Raw genomic sequence first — 21,969 nt, forward strand, 5'->3', positions numbered from 1 at the left:
TCTGATAAAAGGATTACCACCCCAGCTTTCTTTTGGTGTCCATTAGCATGGTAAATGGTTTTCCACCCCGCCACTTTCAATCTGGAGGTGTCTTTGGGTCTAAAATGAGTCTCTTGCAGATAGCATATCGATGGGTCTTGTTTTTTTTTTATCCAATCTGATAGCTATGTCTTTTGATTGGGGCATTTAGCCCATTTACATTCAGGGAACCTCTTGAAAGACATGAATTTAGTGCCATTTTATTGCCTGTAAGGTGACTATCACTGTATATTGTCTCTGTTCCTTTCTGGTCTATGTTACTTTTAGGCTCTCTCTTTGCTTAGGGGACCTCTTTCAATATTACTTGTGGGCCTGGTTTGGTGTTTGCAAATTCCTTTAGTTTTTTTTGTCCTGGAAGCTTTTTATCTCTCCTTCTATTTTCAGTGACAGCCTAGCTGGATATAGTATTCTTGGCTACATATTTTTCTCATTTAGTGCTCTGAATATATCATGCCAGTCCTTTCTGGTCTGCCAGGTCTCTGTGGATAGGTCTGTTGCCAATCTAATGTTTCTACCATTGTAGGTTACAGACCTCTCATCCCGAGCTGCTTTCAGGATTTTCTCTTTGTCTCTGAGACTCGTAAGTTTTACTATTAGTGTTGGGGTGTTGACCTATTTTTATTGATTTTGAGAGGGGTTCTCTGTGCCTCCTGGATTTTGATGCCTGTTTCCTTCCCCAAATAAGGGAAGTTCTCTGCTATAATTTGCTGCAATATACCTTCTACCCCTCTCTCTCTTTCTTCTTCTTCTGGGATCCCAATTATTCTAATATTGTTTCATCTTATTGTATCACTTATCTCTTGAATTCTGCCCTCATGATCTAGTAGTTGTTTATCTCTCTTTTTCTCAGCTTCTTTATTCTCCATCATTTGGTCTTCTATATTACTGATTCTCTCTTCTGCCTCATTTATCCTAGCAGTTAGAGCCTCCATTTTTGATTGCACCTCATTAATAGCCTTTTTGATTTCGACTTGGTTAGATATTAGTTCTTTTATATACCCAGAAAGGGTTTCTCTAGTATCTTCCATGCTTTTTTCAAGCCCAGCTAGTATCTTTATAATTGTCATTCTGAACTCTAGTTCCGACATCTTACTAATGTCCGTATTGATTAGGTCCCTGGCAGTCAGTACTGCCTCTTGTTCTTTTTTTGAGGTGAGTTTTTCCATCTTGTCATTTTGTCCAGAGGAGAAGAGATGAATGAGAGAACAAAATTCTAACAGGGTAACAACTACCCCAGAAAAATATACACTAAACAAATCAGAAGAGACCTGAAACTGGGGGAAAAGAAAGGAAAAGAAAGAAAAAAGAAAAAAAAAAAAAAAGAAAAAGATAAAAACAAACAAACAAAAAAAAACAGAATATGATCAAATATGATCCGGCTGGTGCATAGATCAGTGCCACAGACTAGAGATTTAGGGTATATTTTGGTCTGTTAGAAGAAACTGTATCCCAAAATTTTAAAGAGAGAAGTATATATATATATATATATATACATAAGTATATATATATACTTTTGTCACTTATATATATATATAAGTATATATATATATATATATACATATACCAAAAATAATGTTAACTAGTATGAATGGATAGAATATGACTTTATAAATGAAAAATAAAAAAGATTTTTTAAAAAAGGGATTGATAATATGTTGTTTGAAAAAGGGGAAAGTAAAAATTCCAAAAAAAAAAAAAAGAAAGAAAAAGAAAGTTAAAAAAAAAATTAACTTTGAAAGACTAAAGACTCATGGGAAAAAGCCATGAATTCTATGTGCTGTATTCCCCTAGTGCTGGAGTTCTGCTGTTCTCATTGATCAGTAAACTTGGTCTTGGCTGGCTGTTCTTGCTGATCTTCTGGGATAGGCGTCTCTTGCCATGGTTCTCAAATGTCTTTGCTGGAGGCGGAATTGCCCCGCCCTTGTGGAGTCCGGGCTAAATAATCTTCTCCGGTTTGCTCTTTGTAGTTTTTGTTCCCTGCAAGCTTTCCATACAGCTTTGGAGGAAGAGTGAAAATGGCGGCCTCCCAATCTCTGCCCGTAGGAGCCGAGAACTCAGGCCCCACTCCTCAGTGAGCCCTCAGAGATAAGCAGTCACTCACTCTCATCTCCCTGGTTTCGGGCCGCACTCCGTGCTCACCTGGCATGTGACCGAGTGTTTCTATCTCTGGCACACAACCCCGTGTGGAGTCTCCAAAACCCAGCAGATTCCTGCTGTGGGCTCTCATGCTGCTCCTCTTGGGGGAGGAAGGGGGGTCTCCCCAGATCTGCCGGTTTTAGGTCCCTGCTGGAAGAGCAGTGGCCTGACTGTCCCCCGGATCACAGTTTATGGCAACCCCGAGTTGAGAGCCCACTCCTCGGCTCCGTCTCTGCAGCCTGCTTCCCTGCTCCGATACCTGGGAGCTCTGCCGCACTCAGGCACCCCCAGTCTTCCTGTGACCCTGAGGGTCCTGAGACCACACTGTCCCAGTGAGGGTTCCACATCCCGCTTAGCCACTGGAGCGACATCCCTCAGCGGAGCAGACTTCTAAAAGTTCCGATTTTGTGCTCTGCTGCTCTATCACTTGCCAGAAGTGGCCGACGGAGGCCCCCTCCCTCTCCATCTGTTTTCCCGAATATCGCCTCGGATTCACTTCTCTGCATGTCCTACCTTCCAGAAAGTGGTCACTTTTCTGTTCAGAGAGTTGCTGCTATTCTTTTCTTCGATCTCCTGTTGAATTCGTAGGTGTTCAGAATGGTCTGATCCCTATCTACATGAATTCCTGGGACTAGACGAAATTTAGGTCTCCTACTCCTCTGCCATCTTGCTCCTCCCCTCCTCTTTTTATTTTTATTTGCATTTATTCTGTGCAGAATTTACTCCCGGGCCTTAAGTTTTTGTTTCTTCAGTTTCTTCTGTGATATCTTTTTCTTCTGTGCAACCTCCTCTTCTGGTTTAGGAACAATTTGCTCTTTTTCCATAAGGATCATCTTGATGTGGCAGGGAGAGCTCACATGTGGGTTAATCTGACCATGAGCCCTGTAGTATCTACGCTGCATCTTGGGGGATTTGTTCACCTGGATGTGCTCAATGACCAGAGAATCGACATCTAAATTCTTAAGTTCAGCATTACTCTCTGCAATTTTAAGCATGTGCAGTAAAAAGTCAGCAGTCTTCTTGGGCCACCAACCCCCTGTCCAGCCCCACTGTTTGGCCTGGGCACACCTACCAACCCCAGCATTGTAGCGACGGAATGGTACACACTACTTCTATAAAGTGACGTCTTTCAGATACTTGGTGGCTTTTTGGATATACATACCCTTGATGGCCTGGGCAGTTTCACATGTGTTCTTAAAGTGAACATGAAGATTTGAACCTCTTGATTTACATTATTTCGTAGGGTTTTCTGGGTCAAGCAAATAGTGAACCATTTTCAGAGGTCACCTCAGGCCGCTTAGGGGAAAAGAAGAGTGGTGGCTCCTCCTGAAGGATTATTTTCAAGATTAGTCAAGTTCTAAGTGCAGTACCTAACATTGTCCAGTGCAATAGAAGTTTGTTTAATGTTAACTATTTTTTAATCAATTTGATCCTTAGTTTCCTCATGTCTGAAATGGGAATAACATTACCTAGTTTTCATGTCTCAAGGGTGGTTTATCAACATTTTAAAGTCAGATATCACAAAAATGCATTGAAGTGCTATACAGGTGTGGTGTACTTTTATAACTCTACATCCAATATATATACTCCTGTGGGCTGCTTACAGTTTAGAATGATGTAGTTTTATTGGTTTGAGTTTTAACAACTTAAAAATATGTATTTTCACAAATATATTTGATGAATAGAAGTATAAAATAGTAGCAAGCAGTGATATTGTACCAATATGGATCACTTGTAAGAGGCATGAGTTAAGATTTAAACCACCCATTTTAATCCAAAGTATAATGATAAATGAAATATAATAAGCACACAATAAAAGTCAATAGCTGAAGTAAAAAGGAATGTAAATACCTTTTGGGCCCAGAAGTGTAGAAACATTCAACAGTGAACAAAGGACTTGGGTCTCTCTCTGCTAGGCTCTGCATAAATAGTCAGGAGCTGCTGGGGAATTTTACTGGTGTAGGGTACTAAGTACCCAAAACATTATGAGGGATAGAAAACAAGACTCACCTACCCCTGGTAGAAAGTTAAATAAGTAGGTGCAACTACTTTGGGCCTGGGCCTTATATGAAGCTTCTGAGAGAAGCAGAGACAGCTGTGACCCAGTGGTTTAAGCATGTGCATAGTGACACATTAACTTGCTTCTGTGATATGTCTAAGTAGTGCCTGGGGACTGGAGCTCTGGGCTTCCAGTAAGAAACCTGGTTGTGTAGTTGGGAAGAGGGAGAGGTAAGGCTGTTGCAGGTTGGATGTCACTACATACTTGATATAAGAAACAAGAGCAAGTGCAACAACAGAAAAATTCCACTTAGGATAGGTCAAACAAAAAGTTCAAAACTACATTAGAAGAGCTAATGCTCCCAGTGATAATCAAGGCTCAACCCAGAGATGATGACTGTATCCTACTGAACCACAAATAATACCATCATCGGGTCTTTTAAATAAATAAGCATAAAACAATAGCCATGAAAATAAGATAAAATTATATATTTAAAAAAAACCAACAATGAGTTTGGTATGACAAATAGTTGATTAGAAATATTCGGTGAAATTACAATATCAAAAAAAAGTTAAATTTTGAAGTGGATATAGACACAGATGTAATTGGTAAACTAAAAAAAAAAAAGATCTGAGAAATTCAACTAGAGTATAGTAAAAAGATATAAAGAAAGGAAAAGTATAATGGAGAAGATAAGAAGCTTAGAGGCTCCAGTATACAAAGAGTTCCTGAAACAGAGATTGGCAAAAGCAGTCTTAAAGCAGTTATGTTAGAGAATTTTCCAAAAAGAAAGGAAAAATTTAAGTCCCTCACCTACACCCATGGTTGCAATAATGTGAAATACTGAAGATCACAAAAGAATCAGAGCTTCCAGAAAATTATAAAAAAAGATCACTTTAAAACCAAATGACAAGTAAACGGACCCCACACTTCTAATCAGCATTATTAGATGTGAGAAACAAAGGGTACAAAATTTTTAAAGATCTAAGATAGGACATTAATAAAAATACTTTTCAGACATTTTAAATCTAAGGTGGCTCATTATTTAATTTGTTATTTATAGAGAACTACTAAAAATGAGTTATTCTTTAGTATGAATGAAGGGAACCTGGAATAAAAGAGCGGGTCAACAAGGAGCGAAGAAACCAGCAAAATATAATGGTAAAAGTAATTAGTGAGTGTAAAGTAATTATAAAACTTATTTTGGGGTGTTAAAAATAAAAACAAATAAATTTTTTTCCAATATTGACAAGGAAGGCATTTGAGTTGGAGGTGGGGAGTATAGTGGGTAGTTAAGTGTCCTTAGGGTCTTCTATGTTGGGAGGAAAAGGGAGTACTTAATAACTTGAGAGTATGTTTTTAAAAACATTGAAATATCGATGTTAAAAATTTAAAACTAATCAGAAAAAATATGGAAATACAATCTGTAACTTTCAAGCAATCATAGAAACAAAGAGAGGTAGGTGTGGAGAAAACAATCCAGTGTTGACAGGAAAGCCAAAATAAAACATAAAAGAGAGAGAAACAAAGAAAAAGCAGAGTAAACAGGAAACATAAAATGGATAGCAGAGACACATCCAAATATATAATTAACTACAGTAATTTACATTTGTTAAATTTGTGTATGGAAACAAATATGACTAGTATCGTTTTAAAATAAATACTATAATCAGCTGTATGATGTCTAGAAAAGAATGACCTTAGCAGAAAGTTTGAAAATAACATGGTTGAAAAAAGATATGCTATGCAAACACTAACTATAACAAGTTAATGTAGTGATACTAATATGTAACATAAGTAGAATTTTGAGGGGAAATATTAATAAAAATTAAGAGAAAAATAATCAAAAAAGAATAAATGTCTTAAAGGATGTAACATTCATAAGCTGTATATATGTTGCAACACAACCTTACCCAAAATTAGTAAGGTTTTTATTTGAATAAGATTCATTAGATTGATTTAATAAATCAAAAGCTTCCTGTAATCCCCTAATATAGAGTGAATACAACCTTTTCATACACTTGTGTAACATTTATGAAAATTGACCATGCACTAGGTCAGAATAGTTACATATATATTTCCAAATGAGTATATATGACTGTACTTTTTCTACTACATAACTAAATTAGAAATAAAAATATTATAAAAATGAAACAATAACAATAACAAATTTTTGTCTGGGAATTTAAAAAAAACACATTTATAAATGATTCATGGTTTGAAGAGGTCATCACAATTGGAATTACACAATATTTAGAACTGAATGAAAACTGCTGACAACCTATGAAATGCAGCCAAATTTGCTTTTATATGAAAATTTATTGTGTTAGGTGTGTATAACAGGAAAGATAAAGTGATGTCTATCTTAAGGAGGTAGAAAGAGAGCAAATGGTGCGGGGATGGGTGTGGTAGTGGTGGTAAATTCTAAAAAAGAAGAAAGGAAATGAAAATAATAGAAAAATAACAAAATAGAACATAAAAGCAAAAATAAAGATGATCTACAAAACAGAAAGCTGGCTCTTTGAAAATAGTAAATGCTTGTATGGCATATCATATAACAACCAGTGCATTTTAGTTATGATTGCCTTCTAATTACTGTTCTTTTATTATTTTCTTAATCTGCTTACAAGTAACATTGGCACCAGTTAATCATTACTGCTATTTTCCCAAAAATCATATAAATACAGAATAAGCAATTGAAGCAGATAGGACTGGGGAGGATCTCTCTAGTCCACCTCTCGTCCCCTGCAAGCAGTAACATGGATTGCCTGGTTCCTGGCAGCTTTAGTGTCCAACTCTAGCTTTGAACACACATCCGAATGACTAGCTAGGTACTAAGCAGTGTCTGGGTGCAAAGGATACAGTGATGAATAAGATAGGGATGATACTAGCCCTTGGGGAACTTACTGCCTAGTAAGAAAGAAAGACAATTGGGCACCTGGGTGGCTCAGTCGGTTAAGCGACTGCCTTCAGCTCAGGTCATGATCCTGGAGTTCCGGGATCGAGTCCCGCATCGGGCTCCCTGCTCAGCGGGGGGTCTGCTTCTCCCTCTGACCCTCTTCCCTCTCGTGCTCTCTGTCTCCCATTCTCTCTCTCAGATAAAAAAATAAAATAAAATAAAATAAAATCTTTAAAAAAATAAAAATAAATTAAAAAAAAGAAAGACTTAATTGCAAGCAAATTACAGTGAAGTGCTGAGGAAGCAGTGAGACTGTACTATGGGAGCCAGCAGCTAGGAAACCTAATAGCCTAGCAAGGAGGGGAAGTTGAGCTGAGAAAGTGAAGTTTAAACTGGGTCCTGAAAAGTGTTCATGAAAGGCAGTGAGGTCAAGAGTGGGTGTGTATTCAAGGCACAGAATAACGTGAGCAAATCCTGAAGGCAAAAGAGTACATGCACTGGTTAATCTGAACCTGCATATGGTTTTGGATCAGTAAAGTTTCTCATAACTGAACTACATACCTGTGTTTTCAAATTGTATTTGGTCAACTTTAATTCAATTGCAGCTTCAAATCCCAAATATAACATACAGTGTATTTGTAATAAAAATATGAACTGTAATAGAAGAATAATAACTTAGGTGTCAGTTCCATTGTCTATAAAGTGAGCAATCTTACCTAACTTTGAAGACTGGTAGGACTGGAGATATAAATGTTAAATACCTAGGAGAGTGCCTTATAAAGAGAAGGCATTAATTTCAGGAGGTTATCATCATTGGTTCATTCAGTCTTCACAATAAGTTGCTGAAATAATTATTGCTTCCTTAATTTTAGAGCTGACATTTAGAGAGATGAAGTCATCTCCAAGATAACATGACTTTTTTTTTTTCTTTTTTAAGATTTGTCTTAGGTATTATCTTTCCTTCCTTCTAAGTAAGTTTTCTTTCTCATGGCCTCCAAGAGCACCATATGTGAAAATGAAGCCTACATGGGACAGGTTGATTGTAATAATTTTTCTGTTTTTAAGACATGTGAATACTCTGTTCCCCAGAGAGCTATTTACTAGTGGATCTACGTTTTATTCATACTGGTTTCTAGTGCATTGAGGGCATGTAAAATATTTACTGAATTAAAGTGGAAATTGAATGGAACATAGTATTCTGATCTCAAATTACATGGTATTTTTACCATGCCAGAAATGTCTCATAATAATGTTTATTTCAATAATAAGAAAATAATGAAATAAGATCTTTAGGAATTACTAATATATTAATAATTTTGATAACTGAAAAGTTGACATGACATGGAGTTTTTCTTTTTTCCCCATACAGTTGAAACAAAGTTCCTACTTTTGGTGTCCCTTGTTTAATGTTGTGAAGAAAACTGTCAGGTAGCCTAAGAATTTTTCTTCTCAAAGGATGACTGCAGTGAATAGTATATACTCAGTATTTCCTTTCACTTCTTTTACAAAAGGAAGCAAGTTACAAAGAAAATTACATAGAAGCCTCTCTTGGAAGGCATGTAATTTGAGGTAACTTACTTTGGATGCACAAATACCAATCTTTCTTTATTTAAAACATTCAAAATGTAACCAGACGGCCATACTACTAATAAATAACTCAAGGAAACTGAAACCAGCAAAATAAAAATCTATTACTTTTATTAAGATTTTTCTTAGACCTCCACTGATAAAATAGTATCTTTTTAGGAATTACCTGAAATTATGTTTTATTTTATAGTGAAAGCAAGTTAAATGCTCACAAAAACATAAACCTCTTAAGAGGTACAAAGAATACAAAAGCCTTCACACAATTCATCCTTCAACTATGGAGGCATTCCAAAATTTCCAAGAATATTTTATTTGTCTTCATTTTGCCATAGTTTATTTTTGCTGTTGCTTGGTTAATAAGAATAAATAGAGTAACTGAGTAAGAATTATAGCTACCAAAAATTTATGTGCCATTTTTGAAAGTAAGAAGGATTAAAATGAGAAAAATTTGCCCTCCAGTCAGAATTAGTAAATATCCTTGCATTTGCCATGTTATGTCCTTTTTAATTTAGAGAGCACTATATAATGATTAGAAAATTATTTTGCTTCTGTCTCCAGTATGTGAGGAGGCTTAGGGGTAAATCTCATGGTCTCTGTATCTCAATCTTCTAATTTCTATAATCAAAATAATCTCTCCATTGCTTCAAAATAATGTGAAAATTATGGACTAGAAAAGTCAAGTCAATTTGAGTGATGAAAGAAATAACACTTTTCAGAGGAGTGAAAGGTCAGAAATCACAGGGTGACTTATGCAAGGAAATCCTCTTTAAAAAGTTCCTCAAGAAGAACATTCACTTAGGGCGCCTCGGTGGCTCAGTTGGTTAAGCGACTGCCTTTGGCTCAGGTCATGATCTGGAGTCCCAGGATCGAGTCCCACATCAGGCTCCCTGCTCAGTGGCAGGTCTGCTTCTCCCTCTGATCCTCTTCCCTCTTGTGCTCTCTGTCTCTCATTCTTTCTCTCTCAAATAAATAAATAAAATCTAAAAAAAAAAAGAAGAACATTCATTTATAAATAACAGTCCTTCTGTATCAATGAGCAAGAGCTATATTCCCTTGGTTACTGTTACTCATTTGTTGAGGCCTGTCATAGGAGTTCAGCAATTTTGAAATTCATCCAAATCTTGTTGGATGCCTACTATGTGATGGAATTTTCCTATGCCTTGGATTACAGATGGGAGGGAAAAAACACTCTGATTACTTCATAACCTATAGGGAAAGTCAGATTGCAAGCTATGCTAAGTGAAAAAAAAATTATGTAAAATCCCTAACAAAGCATGTAGAAGATAGTCAGTGCTCAGTTACTGGTATCTAAACATAATTTCAACAGCAGTAAACCCAGTAATCAGCCCCAAACTAGCTCCTTTAGGGCTAGTTCAAAGCCTTTTTCACTGTTTTATGTAGCACAGTGCTTGTTCATTTTAGGGCCCTATAAATGTTTGTTATATGCTACTGATGAAAAGTAAAATAAGATTCTCTAAGTGCATCAGTAGGAAAAGGAACACTATTAAAAGGACATAAATATAAATTATTTTGATTGAGTATAAGATCATGTTCCTCTTGCTACAGCTAACACCTCAGTTTCTCAAGTTGCAGAATAGCATGCTGGGAAACCAAATGGTATAGTGCAGTGTTTTTCAAAAGCTTCATTAACAGTTGTTGGTTTTAAGTTTAATTTATTAAGTATAATCACCTTTTGTTATTATTTTTTTAAGACTTTCTTTATTTGACAGAGAGAGATAGTGAAAGAGGGAACACAAGCAGGGGCAGTGGGAGAGGGAGAAGCAGGCTTCCCACAGAGCAGGGATCCCCATGCGGGGCTCGATCCCAGGATCCTGGGATCCTGACCTGAGCCAGCAGACGCTTAACGACTGAGCCACCCAGGCGCCTCCACCTTTTGTTATTAGTTGACTATTTTAAGTGTATTAGACTTTCAAAAGATAAATTCATGTATTAGTTTTTTTCAGTTATACATTTCCTATTGAAATATTATATGTGCATAATGATTTCTTATTGAAAATCCCTATAGAAAATCAACAGTAACAGTAAGATTTCAGGCTCTGGAGTAGAATGGTCTTGGGATAAAATCCTTACCTTGTGAAAGTGGCTTCCACATCTGAGAAATGGAAATAATAATTGTACCACCGTAGCAGAATTGTTGAAGACTAAATAAGGTCATTTATATGGTGGTTTAGTATAAAGCCTGACACATAGTATGTGCTCAATGTATATTGGCCTTATTATTGTAGGGAAATACATATTGAGCATACTTTCCTTGCATCTTTAAATACTTGAATTACTCCCTTGTGATATTGATTAACCTATTTGTTTCCATTATTAACTTGTTTTGGCACTTGAATCTTCTGCTTAAAAAAAAATTGTATCTTAGAAAATTAATCAATGGAATGACAGCTGAAGTTTGTTTTAAAGAAAGGGATCTTTCTCACCTAAAGAGCTTAACTGTCTTGAATTAAGTTTTTGTTGCATTATGAAACAATGGGAATTATACTCCAAGAAAATCTATTAGGAAATATTCTTTTGATATTGTAAACAAGTAGACTTAATATAGCATTTATATATGAATTATTTGTAATTTTAAGTTACATTTATTTGAAGACTGATCTAGTTTTAAAGAAGGAAATTAAAAGTATGCTTTATTACTATTAATTTATTAACATTCTTAAATTTTATAGATTTGTTTTAATTGACTAACTTTCAGGACAAAATTAATTTATGCTGTTTAATCAATAGTATAAATTACTTTCTTCCACTCATACTATCTATGGATTAGTAGTCTTAAGAAAAAATATCACAAGATTTGTTATTGTAAGCATAGTTCAGCATGAACTTTATTAGATATATTAATTTTATAAAATGACAATTGTAGATGTATAAATAATTGATTCACATCTCTTAGGCTTATAAAGTACTTAGATATATATCAACACCCCCCAAATGTTTATGTAGTTATTTAATTGACTTCCTAGCTAATTTTTTAAAAACATTCTGTAATAATCAGACAAAATTCATGGAAGTATATTGTGTACATATGAAATTGTTCATTTTGTGTATTTCAGTTGAAAAGGAGTTGAACGCCACTGTTTTATTTCTTTTTTAAGACTGATTTATTTATGGGCGCCTGGGTGGCTCAGTTGGTTGGACGACTGCCTTCGGCTCAGGTCATGATCCTGGAGTCCCTGGATCGAGTCCCGCATCGGGCTCCCTGCTTGGCAGGGAGTCTGCTTCTCCCTCTCCCACTCCCCGTTTGTGTTCCCTCTCTCGCTGTGTCTTTCTCTGTCAAATAAATAAATAAAATCTTTAAAAAAAAAAAAAGACTGATTTATTTATTTGAGAGAGAGGGAGAGTGAGCGCGTGAGTAGGGGGTTGCAGAGAGAGAATCTCAAGCAGACTCCCCACTGAGTGCAGAACCCCACACAGGGCTCAAAACCACAAATCTGAGATCATGACCTGAGCCAAAATCAAGAGTCAGATGTTTAACTGAGCCACCCAGGCACCTAGAATACCACTGTTTTAAAAGCATAGAGGGCCACATACTCATTCAGGTCTTGAGGAAGTTGGCAAATATAGCTGATATATCTCAAAGTTTGGGCTTTATGATACAACTATGGCAGAGGTTAAAAAAAATTGTGCGAAACCTCACATATTTTCTTGAGTCCAATAATGTGATGAAGCCAGCTAGTATCAGCTCTTCAGAGGGTGAGCTGGTTGTTAAATACAACCATTATGAAAAATTAAAAATTAAATTATATAACCTTATAATCATATAAATCATATTAAAAAGAAATGTAACAAATACTAAAAACTCATTGCTTCATAATTATTTATTTCATTTTTATCTTCATTGTGCTCTTGCAGATATGTCTATTATATCGTATGTTGTAAATTCTAATTTCTACAATGATGGAAATGTTCTATAAAACATTAGTCACTAGCCACATATAGTTATTGAGCACTTGAAAAATGGCTGTTACTAAGAACTAAATTTTTATTTTTATTTAATTATAATGAATTTAAATATAAATTTGAATAGTTATATGTGACTAGTGGCTACCATGTTGGACATTAAAAGTTCTACCTCATAGAGTTTGAATAGTAGGTGAATTAGGAAGTAACTTTTGCTATGTAGCCAGGCACTTTTCTAAGTGCTTTATATGAATTAACTTGTTTAATCCTCATAGTAACCCTATGAGATAGATATTACTAACCGCACTTTGAGGAGACAGAGGCATAGATTATGTTAAGGGACTTGTTCAATACCATGCACCATGAGAATAATGGACATCAAGACTCAACCTGTAAGTGGTCTAATTTTAAAGTCAGACCTCTAAAAACAAATTACTGTTCTTTGTGATAAAATTCACAAAATTTTGTTCAAACACTCACTTCATTAGAAACTCTCAAGGTTGATACAACCTATTACAAAGCCAAGGGAGAATATCCAGTGCAATAAGAAGTTACTTAAAAAAGAACAAAAGAGGCAAAAGAATAATATTGATTCATAGATTAGTGTATTGAGCAAGGTAGTGTACTGAGTATTATTAACCAGCTCCTGAGCTCCAGAGCCTGGGGATGCCCATTTCAGAAGTTAATCGTAGTACATGTCTTTCGTGTTATATGAGTAGAGGAGTATGCTTGCTTTCACCCCCTCAAACCCCTGAGAACCTCCAACTCTGTTTTGACACTGGGTAGAGGTTCAATAGACATATCTATCTGGCTCAATATTTGACAGTTTTTTATTTTATTTTTTATTTTTTTAAAGATTTTATTTATTAGAGAGAGCACAAGCATGCAGAGGGGCAGAGGGAGAGGGAGAAGCAGACTCCCCGCCGAGCAGGGAGCTCAATTTGGGGCTCGATCCCAGGATCCTGGGATCATGACCTGAGCTGAAGACAGACACCCAACCGACTGAGCCACCCAGGCACCCCATGTATTTGACAGTTTTTTAAAAGAACACTTAAAGCTTCATTGAAAAATAATTAAAATGTCCTTAGGTGAAAATTTATATGTATTGTATATTATTGGATAATTACTACTTTATTTGCATACCATTGGGTAGAATTTGTCAGATATGTTCAGTATCTCAAAACTGAACTATCTCTTGCTTCTGGGTGAGTGAGACGAGAGATATTTCAAAAATCCTATTCTATTTGATTGTCCAGCTTAACTTCAGACTATAACGTAAAGTTTTTGGCCTTTAAAGTCCTAAGTAATCACATTAAACTCTCTTTTATTGTATAAGATATCAGCAATAAATGATTCTTTTAAGAAAACTTATGTTTTCTGCTTCTAAAATTTGTTAAAATGCAATATTAATTTATAAATCCTACTAAATTTTTGTTATTATTTTTAAGTTTTAATTTTAATTTCAGTTAGCATACACTGTTATATTAGTTTCAGGTACACAGTATAGTAATTGTTATATTAGTTTCAGGTACACAGTATAGTAATTCAATACTTCATACATCACCCAGTGCTCATCACTACAAGTGCCCTCCTTAATCTTCATCACCTATTTAAACCATCTCCCTACCCACTACCCCTCTGGTAACCCTCAGTTTGTTCTCTATAGTTAAGAGTCTGTTTCTTGGCTTGTCTCTCTCTCTCTCTTATTTTCTTCCTTTGATTGTTTGTTTTGTTTCTTAAATTCCACATGAGTGAAATCATATGGCATTTGTCTTTCTCTGACTTATTTTGCTAAGCATTGTGCTCTCTAGCTCCATCTATGTCACTGCAAATGGCAAGAGTTCGTTCTTTTTTATGGCTGAATAGTGTCCCTATATATATATATATATATATATATATATATATATATATATATATATATATATTTATCACATCTTTATCCATGGGCTGGTACCATATCTTGGCTACTGTAAATAATGCTGCTATAAACATCGGGGTGCATGTATACCTTTGAATTAGTTTTCTTGTATTCATTGGGTAAATACCCAGTAGTGTGATTGCTTGATCATAAGGTAGTTCTATTTTTAACTTTTTGAGGAACCTCCATATTGTTTTCCACAGTGGCTGCACCTGTTTGTATTCCTACCAGTATTCACAAATGTTCCTTTTTCTCCACATCCTCACCAGCACCTATTGATTCTTGTGTTGTTGATTTTAGCCATTCTGACAAGTGTGACATGATAGATCATTGTAGTTTTGATTTGCATTTCCCAGATGATATGTGATGATGAGCTTTCCATGTGTCTGTTGACCCTCTGGATGTCTTTAGAGAAATGTCTGTTCATGTCTTCTGCCCATTTTTACGTTGTTTTCTTTTTTGAGTGTTGAGTTTTATAAATTATTTATAGATTTTGGATACTAATCCTTTATCAGATATATCATTTGCAAATATCTTCTCCCATTCCAGAGGTTGCCTTTTAGTTTTGTTGATTGTTTACTTTGCCATGCAGAAGCTTTTTATTTTGATGTAGTCCCAATAGTTTATTTTTGCTTTAGTTTTCCTTGCCTATGAAGATATATCTAGAAAGAATTTACGGGATGCCTGGGTGTCTCAGTCGGTTAAGCATCTGCCTTCGGCTCAGGTCAGATCCCAGGGTTCTGGGATCAAGACCTGCATTGGGCTCCTTGCTCAGCAGGGAGCCTGCTTCTCCCTCTTCCTACCACTCCCTGCTTGTGCTTGCTCTTTCTCTCTCTCTCTCTCTCTGAGAAAAAAAAAATTTTAAAAATCTTAAAAAAAAAAAAAAAAGAAAGAATTTGCTATGGACAATGTCAAAGAAGTTACTGCTTGCGGTCTCTTCTAGGACTTTTATGGTTTCAGGTCTCATGTTTAGGTCTTTAACCATTTTGAATTTATTTTTGTGTATGGTGTAAGAAGGTGGCCCAGTTTCATTCTTTTCCATGTTGCTGTCCAGTTTTCCCAACGTTTGTTGAAGAGACTCTTTCTTTCCACTGGATATTCTTTCCTGCTTTGTCAAAGCTTTATTGACCATGTAATTTTGCGTTCATTTTTGGGCTTTCTATACTGTTATATTGGTCTATGTATCTATTTTTGTGCCAATACCATACTGTTTTGATTACTATAGCTTTGCAATATAACTTGAAGTCTGGAAATGTGATGCCTCTGTCTTTGCTTTCCTTTTTCAAGATTACTTGGGCTCTTCAGGGTCTTTTGTGGTTCCATACACATTTTAGGATTGTTTGTTTTAGGTCTATGAAAAATGCTGGTGGTATTTTGATAAGGATTGCCTGAAATGCACAGATTGCTTTGGGTAGTACAGACATTTTAACAATATTTATTCTTATCTGTGAACATGGAATATTTTTCCATTTCTTTGTGTCATCTTCAATTTCTTTCATCAGTGTTTTATAGTTTTCAGAGTAGAGGTCTTTCACCTCTTTGGTTAGGTTTATCCCGAGGTATCTTATGGATTTTGGTGTAATTGTAAATGGGATTGATTCCTTGATTTCTCTTTGTGCTGCTTCATTAGTGATGTATAGAAATGCAACAGATTCGTGTACACTCATTTTGTATCCTGCAACTTTACTGAATTCATGTATCAGTTCTAACAGTTTTTTGGTGGGGTCTTTTGGGTTTTCGATATACAGTATCATGTCATCTGCAAATAATGACAGTTTTACTTCTTCCTTACCGATTTGGATGCCTTTTATTTCCTTTTGTTGTCTTTTACTGTGGTGGCTAGGACTTCCAGAACTATGTTGAATAAAAGTGGTGAGAGTGGACAGCCTTCTCTTGCTCCTGACCCTAGGGAAAAAGCTCTCAGCTGAGAGGATGATGTTAGCTCTGCATAAATGGCCTTTATTATGTTAAGATATGTTCTCTCTAACCTACTTTGCTGAGGGTTTTTATCATGAATGGATGTTGCATTTTTTCTGTTCTCTTGAAATGGTCATATGGTTCTTATCCTTTCTTTTCTTTTCTTTTTTTTTTTTTAAAGATTTATTTATTTATTTATTTATTTGACAGAGAGAGACACAGCGAGAGAGGGAACACAAGCAAGGGGAATCGGAGAGGGAGAAGCAGGCTTCCCGCCAAGCAGGGAGCCCGATGCGGGGCTCGATCCCAGGACCCTGGGATCATGACCTGAGCCGAAGGCAGACGCTTAACGACTAAGCCACCCAGGCGCCCCTCCTTTCTTTTCTTGATGTGATATATCACATTAATTGATTTGCAAATACTGAAACACCCTTGCATCCTGGGATCAAATCCCACTTGATTGTGGTCAATGGTTTTTTTAATGTATTGTTGAATTCGTTTTGCTAGTATTTTGTTGAGAATTTTCGCATCTATGTTCACAAAGGATATTGGCCTGTAGTTCTCTTTTTTTAGTGGTGTCTTTATCTGGTTTTAGTACCAGGGTAATGCTGGCCTCATAAAATGAATTTGGAACTTTTCCTTTGTCTTCTATGTGTTGGAATAGTTTAAGAAGAATATGTATTAATTCTTCTTTAAATGTTTGGTAGAATTTTCCTGTAAAGCCATCTGGTCCTGGACGTTTGTTTATTGGAATTTTTTTGATTACCGACTTAATTTGGTTTCAGTCTGTTCAAATTTTCTATTGCTTCCAGTTTCAGTTTTGGTAGTTTATGTGTTTCTAGGAATTTAACCATTTCTTCTAGGTTGTCCAATTTTTGGTCATACAGTTTTTCATAATATTCTCTTATGATTGTTTGTATTTCTGTGGTTTTGGTTATTTCTCCTTTCTCATTTGTAATTTTATTTATTTGAGTACCTTCTCTTATTTACTTGATAAGTCTGACTAGAAGTTTATCAATTTTATTGATTTTTTTTCTAAGAGCCAGGTCCTGGTTTCATTGCTCTGTTCTAGTTTGTTTTTAGTTTCTATATCACTTATCTCTGCTCTAATCTTTATCATTTCCTTCCTTCTGCTGGTATGAGGTTTTGTTTCTTGTTCTTTTTCTAGCTTCTTTAGATACAAGGTTAGGTTGTTTATTTGAGATTTTTCTTGCTTCTTGAGGTACGCCTGTATTGCTATAAACTTTCCTCTTAGAAAAGCTTTTGCTTCATCCCAGAGGTTTTGAACCATTGTGTTTTCATTCTCATTTGTTTCCATGTGCATTTTTAATTTCTTCTTTTATTTCCTGGTTGACCCATTCTTTGTTTAGTGGCATGTTATTTTATTTCCATGTATTTGTGGTCTTTCCAGATTTTTTCTTGTGGTTGACTTCAAATTTCATAGCATTGTGGTTAGAAAAGATGTATGGGATGACTTCAGTTTTCTTGAATTTGTTGAGACTTCTGTGGCCTAATATGTGATCTATTCTGAAAATGTTCCATTTGCACTTGAAAAGAATGTGTATTCTGCTGGGTTAGGATGGAATGTTCTGAATATATCTGTTAAATCCATCTGTTCCAGTGTGTCATTGGAAGCCATTGTTTCCTTGATGATTTTCTACTTAGATGATCTGTACATTAACGTAAGTGGGGTGTTCTTGTTGGATTCCCCCCTTATTATTATATAGTGTCCTTCTTTGTCTCATTACAGTCTTTTTTTAAAGTTATTTTGTTTGAAATATGTATTCCAAGTCTGGGTTTCTTTTGACATCCATTTGCATAATAGATGTTTCCCCATCCCCTCACTTTCAATCTGCTGGTGTTTTTACATCTAAAATGAGTCTCTTGTAGACAGCGTGGGCCTTGTTTCTTGTTTTTTTTCCCATCTTTTCACCTTATGTCTTTTGCTTGGAGCCTTTAGTCCATTTAATGCTAGTAAATGGTAGTAAATTTTAACATAGGACAAAGCTGTGAGTACTGAACTAAATATGAAAGATTAGCATTTATTCAATTCCCAAATGAAATTAGCTATAGCTCTCTCTGGTTATGTTAAAGGTATGTTTTAAATATTGATTTGTGAAAAGTATGTGAAATCTTTGTGAAAATGTAATAGACCTCAAATACATTTCTATTAATGATTCAGTAAAATAGTTTATTAATTTTGAATTAGAATTTCATTCTTTTTCAGCTTGTTAAAAAGAAATGAAAACTAAAAACGTGTTGATTAAAAAATAATATGAGAGATAATCTGTGCTATTTGGGTAGCAAAGGAAGGAGCAATAATATATATCTGTAATTTGTAAAACCCTAAATTTTGCTGGAAATAAGAAATTATTATATTACTAATTTAATTTAAACTCATTAATTAGTATGTACACCCTTTTTATATAAAAACACTAGAAATTAAAAGATGAAATCAAATATGATGACTACATTTAAAGATCTTGTGGTCTAAGGGAAGAACCTGATAAGTAAACCAGTAAAATGTGATGAAGTATTAAAATAAAAATGACAAAATGCTGTGGGGACATTTCTGAGGGCCATTTAGCTTAGACTACATTATTAGGTCATGTAATACTTGTTGATAATAATCTCTTTTTTTTTTTAAGATTTATTTATTTATTTGAGAGAAAGGGTGAGAGCAGGGGGGAGGGGCAGAGGGAGAGGGACATCGAGCAGACTCCACGCTGAGCATGGAGCCTAATGTGGAGCTTGGTCTTACCACCCTGAGATCACAACTTGAGCCAAAACCAAGAGTCAGACGCTTAAACTACAGTGCCACCCAGGCACCCCATCTCTAATTTTTAAGTGAGATAATTTGGATATTCCTTAAATATTTTGAATGGCTTTACTTCATTCTGAGTAGTTGGTGATGTATAGGGTAGGAATGCAAGAAAAACATCAAGTTCTATCTCCCTGATCCCTTACTCACAAGGAAAACTCCCTTTGCCTGAGTTACCTATTAAATGCAAATAACTTTGTGAGATAATCTCTTAAATATTACATTATTAACCCTTCATATGTGTATTTATTCATAGGCTACTTCTATTGACAGTCAAGTTTTGATGAGAAGACAATAGTGAGAAAATTTTGATCCATTTTTCCCACTTTTAGTTCTATTTCTCGTTATAGATTTTGAAATTGTTATTAGGTACCTGTAACTTTAAAATTGGAAAATCTTGCTGGCAGATTGACATTTTTATTATTATTTAACCTTAGTAATGCATTTTGCCTTAAAGTCTAATTTGTCTGATACTGGTGATATACCTATACCAGCCTTCTTTTGGTTAGTATTTGCATAGAATAACTTTTTTCATCCTTTATAACTTTTTGTGTCCTTATGCTTAATGTTTATATATAATCTTAATCTCTTAATTGTAATTGTAATCCATTTACATGTAATGTAATTATTCACATGTGTGTATTTATATTGACTATCTTACTACTTGTTTTCTCCTCTTCTACTCTCTCCCTCCACCCAACTATTGCATTAATTTTCTCTCATTTATTTCTTTTGTATTAATAAAGTATTTTTAAAATTTGACTTTTCCCTCAATAACTTAGCTATTAAATTTTTTATTATTCTTTTACTATTCTTTTAGTAGTTACTGTAGACATACAACATGCGTCCTAAATTGATTACAGCCTAATAAATATTAGTATTTTTACTACTTCCTAGACAATGTTATGATCCAGTGCACTTTCACTCAGTTTAACCTCTAATATTTTTTATCGTATATTTCAGTTTTCATTTATAATAAACTCCATGTGACATTATTACTTTTTATAGTCAGTGTCCTTTTCATTTACCCATGTATTTATAATTCTCAGTGCCCTGTATGCCTTCCTGTATTTCTGTGTTTCTATCTGTGATATGCTTTCTTCCTAAAGAACTTCCTTTAATACTCTTCAGTATTTCTTTTATTGTTGCCAACAAATATTCCCTGCAAATGTCTTTATTTGCCTTCACATTTGAAGGATATTTTCCTTCTGAATAGAATTCCAGGTAGAAGATATTGTCTTTCACTCCTCAAAAAAATACCATTTCATTGTCTTCTTTCTTCCATCAATGCTTTTGAGAGGAAAGCTTTCAGCCCTTTTTTGTTGCTGGTTGACAGTACTGCGTCTTTGTTTTTTGGTTGTTTTCAGTGTTTTCTTTTTCTTACTTTGGTTCATAGCAATTTTATTGTGATCTGCATGAGTTTCTTTATATCTACCTTTTTAAAGGTTTTAGAACTTCTTGCCTTCATGTCTTTTATTAGTTTGGAGAAGTTCTTGGTCTGTTTCTCTTGAAATATCGCTATTGTCTCATTTTCTCTCCTCTCCTTTTACGATCCCAATTATGTATATATTAGCTCTGTTGTCTTTTTTGTCTCATGTTTATTTGTTGTTATTGTTTTTGTTGTTTTCTTCCTGTATTTTCCTTCCTATTTGCTTTTTATGCTTTGGTCTAGATAGTTATTACTGACCCATCTTTAGTTTGCTTGCCCTTTTTTGCTCACCTATCCCATCTGTTGTTAAATACATGTGCTTAGTTTTTTTTTTTTCTATCTTTCTTTTTTCTTTTCTTCACTTATTTTTATTCTCATATTTCTTTTATTTTTTTCCAATTCCAGTTTCCTGGTAAAGTTCACATTCTCATTATGTTGTTTTTGAATATATTAATCCTTGTTATTTTAAAATCTATGTTTGGTAACTACACTTACTGGATTTTGTATGCATCTCTCTCTCTCTCTTTTTTTTTTTTTTTAAATTTCTTGGCAGTTTTTAGTCCTTAGTTATTGGCAAGCCTAGCCTTTTTTACCAAAAACCAGGCCTTGTATATGAAAATTTATAAATGCTATCGTTAACTTATTATCCTATCATTTAGTAAATAAATACAGTGTGGACTAATCACTAATCACCTTCATTCACAAGGACTGAGCTGATTCAGGCTGCTTGTCTACCTCTGGTTTGTCCCACTTGTAGAGTGTAGCTCTCCAAGGGTTTCAGCCGATTGTTTGCTAGGGTTCTTCCTTCTTTAGCTATTACTACACTTGTTTTTGTTTCCTCTGAGTACAGAAAGTTATTCTCTTCTTCACAGAGATTTTCTGTTTAGATTCCTAGCCTTTTACCCTATGTAGTTCAAAAAGTAAGCTCACTTTTCTGCACTTTCTTCTGGTTCTAATTTCTGTTCTCTTACATTCCCCAAACCCTGTGTCTCTGTAGACCTGAGAGATTGCCAAAATCTCTTGCTGTCTCTTCTGAGCTGTGGTCCTCTACAAGATTCATAGCCTTCCTCCTTCTGCTATGAAATGGTTGATTTCCCAGGGTAAAAGTAAATCCTGAACTGTAATCTCACTTCTCTGCTGCTATCTTTTCTCTTGAGATCTTGGCCCCTCCAGTCTGGCTTATTACTTCAGGTAGCTCTCCAGTGTTTCCAAAATATTTTTAAAAGTTATCTTTCAAAAGCTAATCTATCATAATCAGAAGCAGATATCAACAAATTATTTACTGAATGTTTTCTATGTGCCA

The 21,969-nt window shown here is 35.0% G+C and overlaps 1 protein-coding gene and 1 pseudogene across 2 annotated transcripts in view; one reads left to right on the top strand and one right to left on the bottom strand.

The window, feature by feature from the left end:
* DPYD (dihydropyrimidine dehydrogenase) overlaps nucleotides 1–21,969 on the top strand; it is an 802,992-nt gene that overhangs the window by 215,554 nt on the left and 565,469 nt on the right. The window lies entirely within an intron of this gene.
* On the bottom strand, nucleotides 2,895–3,449 carry LOC118019105 (annotated as a pseudogene).

Source organism: Mirounga leonina, unplaced genomic scaffold (genome assembly GCF_011800145.1).
Source record: "Mirounga leonina isolate KUSES-001 unplaced genomic scaffold, KU_Mleo_1.0 Mir_173, whole genome shotgun sequence".
Classification (NCBI taxonomy): Eukaryota; Metazoa; Chordata; class Mammalia; order Carnivora; family Phocidae; genus Mirounga; species Mirounga leonina.